Source organism: Peromyscus californicus, unplaced genomic scaffold (assembly GCF_007827085.1).
Source record: "Peromyscus californicus insignis strain IS unplaced genomic scaffold, ASM782708v3 Scaffold_24__1_contigs__length_46423439, whole genome shotgun sequence".
In the NCBI taxonomy this organism is placed as follows: domain Eukaryota; kingdom Metazoa; phylum Chordata; class Mammalia; order Rodentia; family Cricetidae; genus Peromyscus; species Peromyscus californicus.
Genome location: NW_026294535.1, coordinates 3,784,029 through 3,795,211, shown reverse-complemented (window position 1 = coordinate 3,795,211; position 11,183 = coordinate 3,784,029).

Genomic DNA, 11,183 nt, shown 5'->3' with positions numbered 1-11,183 from the left:
ACTCTGGTTCTTCCTATTACCATGGGGTCATCATTTATCATGGTCTCTCTTTCCTTGTTCTCCCACTCTGTTCTTGATCCACCTGGGATGTTCCGCTCCTCTAAGCTCTCTTTCCCCTAACCCTTGCCCTTCATAACCACCTCCCCTTCATGTCCAGTTTGCTCATGTAGATCTCATCCATTTCTCTGTCTTTGGGCAATCCCTGTGTCTTTCTTAGGGTCCTCTTTACTAGGTAGCCTCCCTGGAGCTGTGAGTAGCAGTCTAGTCATCTTTGTTTTACATCTAGTATCTACCTATGAGTGAGTACATACCATGTTTGTCTTTCTGAGTATGGGTTACCTCACTCAAGATGATTTTTTTTCTAGATCCATCCATTTGCTTGCTAACCCCATGATGTCATTCTTTTTCTCTGCTGAGTAGTACTCCATTGTGTATATGTACCACATTTTATTTATCCATTTTTCAGTTGAAGGACATCTAGGTTGTTTCCAGGTTCTAGATATTACAAATAATGCTGCTATGAACATAGCTGAGCATGTGCCCTTGTGGTATGATTGAGCATTCCTTGAGTGTACGCCCAAGAGTGGTATAGCTGGGTCTTAGGGGAGATTGATTACCAATTTTCTAAGAAAGCACCATATTGATTTTCAAAGTGGCTGTACAAGTTTGCATTCCTACCAACAGTGGAAGAGAGTTCCCCTTGCTCCACATCCTCTCCAGCATAAGTTGTGTTCAGTGTTTTTGATCTTAGCCATTCTGACGAGTGTAAGGTGCTACCTCAGAGTCATTTTGATTTTCATTTCCCTGATGATTAGGGATGCTGAGCAATTCTTTTAAAATGTCTTTCAGCCATTTGAGCTTCCTCTGTTTGGAATTCTCTGTTTAGCTCTATAATCCATTTCTTGTCCTCTTTGAGCTTGGCAACCTGTATAGGCCTTGGAAGGTTTCCCTAAGTCCCTGATGTATTGAGAAAGAAACTGAGCTCCTTCTCTAAAACAGGGAATATGCTTTGTAGAGCTGGTATGTCTGGTACCAGGGTCTTTGGTATGGAGGGTGGCTTCTGATCGTGAGAACACACCTCTTTCTACACATGGGGACGTGATTATCAGCCCAAGACTGTAGTGGGAAGCCATTCCAGCTTTGATCTGGAAGTTCCAACCCCCATTGAGGCTTCAGCAACTGTCACGCCTACAAGGCAGGGCCAAGAGAGGCACCAAGAGACCCGAGATCTGGATGGGCCAGAGCCCTCTCTGTTCCTGGACCCTTGACGGTGGAGGTTGATGGAGCAGAGCTCCAGAGAACACCACTGGACTTCGATACACCTTCCCCAGACCCCACGACCTACCTTTCCCTATTTTATAAGTTACCCACTAAATAAATCTTCCTTTTAACTACATGGAGTGGCCTTAATAATTTCACCAATATTGATATTGGTATCTAAGTCCAGCGGTGTTCTCTGGAGCTCTGCTCCATCAACCTCAACTGTCAAGGGTCCAGGAACAGAAAGCACTCTGACCCATCCAGATCTCAGGTCTCTTGGTGCCTCCCTTGGCCCCGCATGACAGTTGCCGAAGCCTCAATGGTGGTTGGAACTTCCAGATCAAAGCTGGAATGGCTACCCACTACATCACCCCCCTTTTGTCTAAATAAGAAGGTTCTAACCTAATACAAGACTATATACAAAGAAATGGTTATCAAATATTGTCCAGGAATAATGAGGGATAATGACCTAGATAAGATGGAACTACAACCAATGCAAACAATATCAAGCAAGAAACACATACTAAAATCCAGAGAAGTATAGAGCATAGGTAAATGGCATGTTACAAAGATCATTCCAAAAGGTGTCCTATCTTAAAGAACCTGAATCTAATACTTAATATGTTCTATCTACTAAGTTGTAACTATAACTGCTAGTCTTCAATCCCATCAAAGACCTGAGAAGGAATATAATGGTACCTGAGAAATGGTAGACGGATGCAAACAACTTTCGGGAATCTTGCAAGAGTAGACCGAGACAGCTGGCAGCCTGGACAGTCACCTAATGTTTCTCAGCATTGTTGGTGCATTCAAATTGGCTACAGGCCTAGAGTATCTGACAGACCATTTTCAGAAGCAGGAATTCTGAAAGACCATCTTACCCTGTCTTGGCAGAGTACAGTGGTCACTTTCCTTGTGTCCCACATGTCCAGAAAGGACAGCATTGCATTCGTACTGTCAGCAGTCAAGGCAAGGGCAGTTCTTTGCCCAGTAGGCCATTTTGTGCCAAGAAGACAAACTTCCAAATGGAAATGTCTTAGAAGCCCAACATTCTCTCGGGATCAAATTGGTACAACCAGGAGCAATTGTGTCTCATGTCAATTAAAAAACATATAGCTATCCTGACTTTGAGAAAGAGCAGGTCATTCCCTGGTAGAAGATTGGCATTAAAAAAACAACTGTTAGACATTGTTATTATGTGCTATGTTAGTTGCTGAGCTTTGTAACCTGACACAAACATCTACAGTCAATGACCTGTGTCTGATCTCTTTGAGGTGACTTAACAGTGCAAAACAGGATTGAACATATCTGCAAAGGAGAGCCCAGTAGTTTGAAATTCAGTATTTATTGGCTCAAGATAACCTCCCCAAATTGTATACCCACCAATCTGGTGTGCCTTTATTCACACGACATGAAATAATACATGATGGGAAATTACAAATCACCAACCCTGCCAGTCAGGTCCCATTTCATAATAGTAACTCCAGAAGCTGATTCCCTATCCTATTTCCCCCTGCAGTGTACACAAGAAATTGTTCTTCCTGTTCTGTTCTGAAGGCATAATCCACGCTTCACATGTAAATCTCTTAACAGCTACTGCAATAAACAGTTGACATGACTAAAATGGGTAATTTAAAAGCTCACTTGTTATATGCTACTTAAGAATTTAGTTTGTGCTGGGCAGTGGTGGCACACGCTTTTAATCCCAGCACTAGGGAGGCAGAGGCAGGCAGATCTCTGTGAGTTTGAGTCTAGCCTGGTCTACAAAGCGAGTTCCAGGAAAGGCACAAAGCTACACAGAGAAACCCTGTCTCAAAAAACCAAAAAAAAAAAAAGAAAAGAAAAAAGAATTTAGTTTGTTTAATCAAGAGGACAGTAAGGTCTTTGCCCTGAGAAGAAACAGACTGGGATCAACATCATCTAATCAACATAAGAGAGCTTGTTTCATAAACATGTTCTTAATGACTGGAGGTTCTAAATTAATGTCTTCCTAGAAATAAATCACTCCATATACATAAATGATTAATAAACAAAAATCTATTTAGTACCAGCATGCATCCATCTCTAGCTAATGCTACAGGAGGAACCAAACTAGACCAGATTTTGCATTCCATATATGATATCATCCTTATATCTCTTTTAGAGTCAAACCTCAAGTTATACTTTGAACAATTTAAATAGGATCTGAAGACTGACAGATTTAGATATACAGAGAAAAATCCATCTTTTAGATCATAAATTATAATCTATGTTTAAAATATGTATCAATACATTAAAAAGATGTATCATTGTCTTCAATTACCATACATACAATGGTCAGAGAACATAAATACCAAAAACTTCAAGGAAAAGTCAACTGTCAGTACTTTGGTGCTGTTTTTAGATGAACTGTCCTGCAGAGCTATTCAAACCTCAGAAAGGCTGCATTTTGCTCTGAGCATGCTGCCTCAGAGGAAGCAGATAGTTGTTTCCATGCAATATGGGAAGGAGTTCATTTTAACTAGCCTTGCCTGATGCCTGTCTCAGGGCTGTGACATCATTGTAGAGAATTCTATATTTTTAAGCTTTATTTTTATTTGATGAATATGGCTGTTTGCCTGCAAGTGTCTGTGTGCAGTACCTGCAGAGGCCAAAGAGGGCATCAGATTCCTTGGAACTGGTGTTACAAGAGATAGTTAGCTACCAGGTGGTTTCTGGGAATGGAATCTGTGACCTCTGTAAAAGCACTAAAGTGCTCTTTATTTACTTCTAAGCCATCTCTCTAGCTGCATTTTTATTTAAAATTCATTTTCATACATTTTAATTAAAATATATATCACTTTCCTCTTCTTTGTCCTCTCTCCATTCTTTCAAAAATTCTTCCATCCAATTTCTTCCTTGTTAAGCATGGGTGATTAAGTATGTGCAAATATATGAATAAAACCTGCTGAATCCATTTCTGTTGGTTGTGTGTATATGGTGTCAGAGCTGAACATATAGCATTGAGTAAGCAATAAGAGAGCTCATCCCTACCTGATGCTAATTCTCTCACCTGCAGGTGAATTCTACTCTTTTATGAGCAGACCTAGGACCCCAAAGTGACCTAGGCTGCTTTAGTCAGGAAACATTATCAAGAATAGAAAACCTGAGGTATCAATAACTCAGCTGACACTTGCTGGAGCTGTGGCCCTGAAGTTCTGGAGCTGCAGGAAAGACTATGGACACTGTCCTGAACCAGTCACAGTCTCCTTTGGTTCTAAGGTCTTTCCACAGATGCAACTGAGCATGTTAACCTTGGATGGCTTTGAAATCCTGAAATTTCTGCTGCCAATTTCTAAATACCATTACTACAGGTCTGTGATACCATTCCTGGCCTAGGTGGTTTTAACTTCATTTAATGAGAAAGACAAGATGAGCAAGATGAGCAGTTACATCTACCCATATTCAAAATAAAATGTATGTGAGCCTGGATTTCGTTATCTGTAGAATAAGGACAAAACCCTATCCTTCCCCTTTGATGATTTATACAGAATCAATGATAAAGAAAAACAATATTGCTATAGTTGGAAGAAAATAGACTTTAAGACAGTTGGGCTGCATTTCATGGGAGCCTTCATCTGTTACTGTAGTTAGGACCAGAGTCAATGTCCTTGCTACCCTAACCAGCCAGGATCAGCCTCTCATTCTTATTAAGCCATTTAAATGTTATTCAGTTGTGACATGCCTACCTATAATGCAGGCACTCTGGGTGCAAAGTGAACTAATCTAATGTCCTAGCACAGCTTAATATAGAGAGTGAGTACCAGGTCAAACAGGGATTCATAGTAAGACTATTCTTAAACAACAAAACAGAAGATGGATAGAAAGAAAGGTATAAAGAGGGAGAGAAGAAAATACTTGAAAAGAAAGCACATTATTAATGAACACTAAAAATATGATATTTATTCAGTTTTACTAATTTGGAACAGTGATGGAAATATAAGGTAACTAAGCTATCCTTGGAGTTCTAAGATGTTTAGATAGAAGGCAAAAGATAAGCAAAATTAAATAATCTAATGAAGCTATTTAATTACTTTTTCCCATCTGTAAAACACTCCCCCATTTTCAACTCCTATCTCTCCTGCCATATTGTCAAATAAGGAGTAAATGTTTCTTCAGTAGAGACATTCTCATTCTGAAAACAGTCTTTTTTGATGATAAATTTCCCAGGGAAATTAGAATATCATGGGTCCCACTGTTTTGCTTGGTGTTAGCAAAGGAAATGATATTAATGTCTCTCTAGATTATGCTTATTTCTGCCATGCAGGCAGGTTACAGGGATGTCAGTTTGGAAACTGAGGAGCTTTAAGGTCCAAGTGGGAGATGAAATGTGGGCACTGTAGGGTATTGTCACTGACAGGTAGATATAGTTGCCAAAAAAGGAAAGATTAGAAGACCTGGACTTGGCTAATCCACCACAGGTGAGTGGATACAGAGAGCATGGTAAGAGCCAGCTTGTTCTAATGTACTCCCCAAGCATTGCTCTCTGATCATTAGATCTTTTGGTTTTTACACCAAAAGCTTCCTCAATAACAATTCCTTCATAATCCACAGCTCTTTGTAATTTCCTGAGTGTCCTACCCTTAGAGTGACTTTTGTTTAAGTCTCAGGATCTCCTGAGAATCTGGATGTCATCTGGAATCACCACAATTCATGGCTTCTAACTGAATATTTTGCAGGCATCAGGGAAGCAGACTATCTCCCAAATGCTGGGGTTACAGGCATCCAAACCTAAGCCCAACTTAACTCTTGACTCTAACCACCCATCTCACTAAACTTAGCAGAGACAGAACAGCTATATATGTAACAAGAGCTTTCTATGGACTGTTTGCTTATTAGAAGGTTTTGGACATACACTTATCACATACTCATTGTGTACACCTTTTGTAATATGAGTGGTATGAAACTAAATGGATTGGCAGTTCTAAAGAATAGCTCTGATGGAGCTATGATTCAAATGCTGATATCTGTTAATCCTTGATTTCCTTCTAAAAAGAATGACTTGCAAACACAGTTCACTTACCTGCCTTTGAGGTATATGGGTAGTGCATTTAATGATCCTCAATGCACTTTAATATGTGATCACTTACACTGCTGCATTTCTTTAAAACTTCTAGATACACTAAAATATATTCTGAGGAACATTTGTATCAGCGTGCACATGAAAATTACCTTCTATGTATTTGAGAAATTTGACAATGTTCTTCAATTGCAAGATCCTCCCAACTGTAGCCTAAATTACAGGATGAGAAAATATATGAAATATTACAGAAAACTGTGCAATCTTTAAGTTACTCTCTTCAGTGATCCTTAGAATCATGTCTAATTTATTCACCTCATTCTTTCTCATTCACAATAAGAATTACAGAAGAGCATCAATGATCAAGAAACAATTGTCCCCTTAATTTAAAATATGAAGGAAGATCTTGCCCCGGACTTCCCTTTTGGAGCACAGGTGAGTGGTGCCCTAGCTTGCCCGGGACCCCATCCCTGGGCACCAGCCACTCCGGGGAAGACCTGACCAACTTTGCCCCAGGTTCTAGCCACCGGGCAGGTTCCCTTCTAGCCCCACCAGGAAGGATCCCCTTCTCCAAGACCCCTGGCAGACCCTGCAGTCTCCACGCCCTGCCCCCACGCCCATCCGCCTGAGCCCCAAGCCTCTTCCTGAGACTTAGAGGCTGGCCCCCAGCTCCCATCTTGCCCCAGACTTCTCTTTTGGAGCACAGGTGAGTGCCCTAGCTTACCCTGGACCCCATCCCTGGGCACCAGCCACTTCGGGGAAGACCTGCCCAACTTTGCCCCAGGTTCTGGCCACCGGGCAGGTTCCCTTTTAGCCCCACCGGGAAGGATCCCCTTCTCCACTACCCCTGGCATACCCTGTAAATCCCCCTTCTGGAGCAGAGAGAGAGAGAGAGAGAGAGAGAGAGAGAGAGAGAGAGAGAGAGAGAGAGAGAGAAGAGCTCCCATCCTGTCCTGGACTTCCAATTTGGACAAGAGAGAGAGACTTCCTGAATCTGTCAGCTCTGTCTGAACCAAGTGTGTGGATAAGGCCAAGAACGAATCACAAGGAGATGGGCAGATGTCAAGGCAGAAACATATACAACAAAATGAATAGCAATACAGCATCACCAGGACCTAGCCCTCCTCCAACACCTAGACCTGAACATCAGAAATTGGAAGAAGCAGAAGAAAACAGCCTTATGAATGACATCATGAAGAAGCTAGAGGCTTGTGTAGAGGAAAAGACAAAAAAATGTGAAGAACGCTGTAAAAAACTAGAGGAAAGGGCAAACAAATTAGAAGAAATCAATAAAGTCCTGGAAGAAAACAATAAAGTACTGAGAGAAAATCAAGAAAAATCAATGAAACAAATGAAGGAAACAGTCCAAGACCTGAAAAGGGAAATAGAAAAAATGAAGAAGACACAAACAGAGGGAATGCTGGAAATAGAAAATCTGAGTAAACGATTGGGAACTTCAGAAGCAAGTATAATCAACAGAATGCAAGAGATGGAAGAGAGGATCTCTAGCATTGAAGATACAGTAGAAGAAATACATTCATCAGTCAAAGAAAACACTAAAGCCAACAAAGTCATGAACCAAAATGTCCAAGAAATTTGGGACACCATGAAAAGACCAAACCTACGAATAATAGGGGGTGAAGAAGGAGAAGAATACCAACTCAAGGGCACAGAAAATATATTCAACAAGATCATAGAAGAAAACTTTCCCAACTTAAAGAAGAAAATGCCTATGAAGATACAAGAAGCTTATAGAACACCAAACAGACTAGACCTCCAAAAAAAGTCCCCTCGCCACATAATAATTAAACAACTAAACATACAGAATAAAGAAAGAATATTAAGAGCAGCAAAGGAAAAAGACCAAGTGACATATAAAGGCAAACCCATCAGAATAACACTCGATTTCTCAATGGAGACTTTGAAAGCCAGAAGAACCTGGACAGATGTAATGCAGACACTAAGAGACCATGGATGTCGGCCTAGACTAATATACCCAGCAAAACTTTCAATCACCATAGATGGAGTGAACAAGACATTCCATAACAAAGCCAGATTTAAACAATACTTATCCACAAACCCAGCCCTACAGAAAGCACTAGAAGGAAAATTCCAACCTAAGGAAGTCAGATACACCCTCGAAAACACAGGCAACAAATAAAGCCACAGCAGTAAACCCCAACGTAGAGAAGTACACACACATCACCACCAAAAAATAACAGGAATGAACAATCACTGGTCATTAATTTCCCTCAATATCAATGGACTTAATTCACCAAAAAAAGACATAGGTTTACAGAATGGATACAAAAGCAGGACCCATCTTTCTGCTGCATACAAGAAACACATCTCAAATTCAAAGATAGACACTACCTAAAAATAAAAGGCTGGGAAAAGACTTTCCAATCAAACAGTCTTAAGAAACAAGCGGGTGTAGCCATCCTGATATCCAGCAAAATAGACTTCAAACTAAAATCAATCAAAAGAGATCAAGAAGGGCATTACATACTCATCACAGGAAAGATCCACCAAGATGAAGTCTCAATTCTGAACATTTATGCCCCAAACACAAGGGCACCCACACATGTAAAAGAAACATTACTAAAGCTTAAATCACATATAAAACCCCACACATTAATAGTGGGAGACCTCAACATCCCACTTTCACCACTGAACAGATCTCCCAAATTGAAACTTAACAGAGAAATAAAGGACTTAACTGATGTCATGACTCAAATGGACTTAATCGATATCTACAGAACATTCCATCCTAACAAAAAAGAATATACCTTCTTCTCAGCACCCCATGGAACTTTCTCTAAAATCGACCACATACTTGGCCACAAAACAAATCTAAACAGATACAAAACAATTGGAATAACCTCCTGTGTTCTATCAGACCACCATGGTCTAAAGTCGGATTTCAACAACAACAAAAACTACAGAAAACCTGCAATCTCATGGAAACTGAATAATACCCAACTGAATCACCAATGGGTTAAGGAAGAAATAAAGAAATTAAAGACTTCCTAGAGATCAATGAAAATGAAGACACCACATATCCAAACCCATGGGACACTATGAAAGCAGTACTAAGAGGGAAATTCATAGCACTAAATGCCCACATAAATAAGTTGGAGAAATCTCACACTAGTGACTTAACAGCACACCTGAAAGCTCTAGAACAAGAAGAAGCAAAGTCTCCCAGGAAAATTAGATGCCAGGAAATTATCAAAGTGAGAGCTGAAATCAATAAAATAGAAACAAAGAGAACAATACAAAAAATTAATGAAACAACGAGTTGGTTCTTTGAGAAAATCAACAAGATAGACAAGCTCTTATCCAAACTAACCAAAAGAAAGAGAGAGAGCATCAATATCAACAAAATCAGAAACGAAAAGGGGGACATAACAGCAGACATTGAGGAAATCCAGAGAATCATCAGGTCATACTTCAAAAAACTCTATTCCACAAAACTGGAAAACCTAAAAGAAATGGATAACTTTCTGGATAGGTGCCACATACCTAAGTTAAATCAAGACCAGATAAATTATTTAAATAGTCCAATCACCCCTAACGAAATATAAACAGTCATTAAAAGTCTCCCAACCAAAAAAAGCCCAGGACCAGATGGTTTCAGCGCAGAATTCTACCAGATCTTCAAAGAAGAGTTAATACCAATACTCTCTAAATTGTTCCACACAATAGAAACAGAAGTAACATTACCAAACTCCTTCTATGAGGCTACAATTACTCTGATTCCTAAACCAAACAAGGATACAACAAAGAAAGAGAACTACAGACCGATCTCCCTCATGAACACTGATGCAAAAATACTCAATAAAATACTGGCAAACAGACTCCAAGAACACATCAAAAAAATTATCCACCATGATCAAGTAGGATTCATTCCAGGGATGCAAGGATGGTTCAACATATGAAAGTCCGTCAATGTAATACACCATATAAACAAACTCAAAGAAAAAAAACACATGATCATCTCACTGGATGTAGAAAAGGCATTTGACAAAATCCAACACCCCTTCATGATAAAGGTCTTGGAGCGATCAGGAATACAGAGAACATACCTAAACATAATAAAGGCAATTTACAGCAAGCCAACAGCCAACATCAAATTAAATGGAGAAAAACTCAAAGCAATTCCACTAAAATCAGGAACAAGGCAAGGCTGTCCACTCTCCCCATACTTATTCAATATAGTACTTGAAGTTCTAGCCAGAGCAATAAGACAACATAAGGAGATTAAGGAGATACAAATTGGAAAGGAAGAAGTCAATCTTTCCCTATTTGCAGATGACATGATAGTATACTTGAGCGACCCCAAAGATTCCACCAAGGAACTGATACAGCTTATAAATACCTTCAGCAACATAGCAGGATACAAGATCAACTCAAAAAAATCAGTAGCCCTCCTATATACAATGGACAAAGAAGCGGAGAAGGAAATCAGAGATACATCACCCTTTACTATAGCCACAAATGACATAAAATACCTTGGGGTAACACTAACCAAGCAAGTGAAGGACCTATATAACAAGAACTTTAAGTCCCTGAAAAAAGAAATTGAAGAAGATGTCAGAAAATGGAAAGATCTCCCATGCTCATGGATAGGCAGGACTAACATAGTAAAAATGGCAATCTTACCAAAAGCAATCTACAGATTCAATGCAATCCCCAGCAAAATACCAACACAATTCTTCACAGACCTGGAAAGAATAATACTCAACTTCATATGGAAAAACAAAAAACCCAGGATAGCTAAAGGAATCCTGTACAATAACACAACCTCTGGAGGCATCACGATCCCTGACTTCAAGCTCTACTATAGAGCTACAGTAATAAAAACAGCTTGGTACTGGCATAA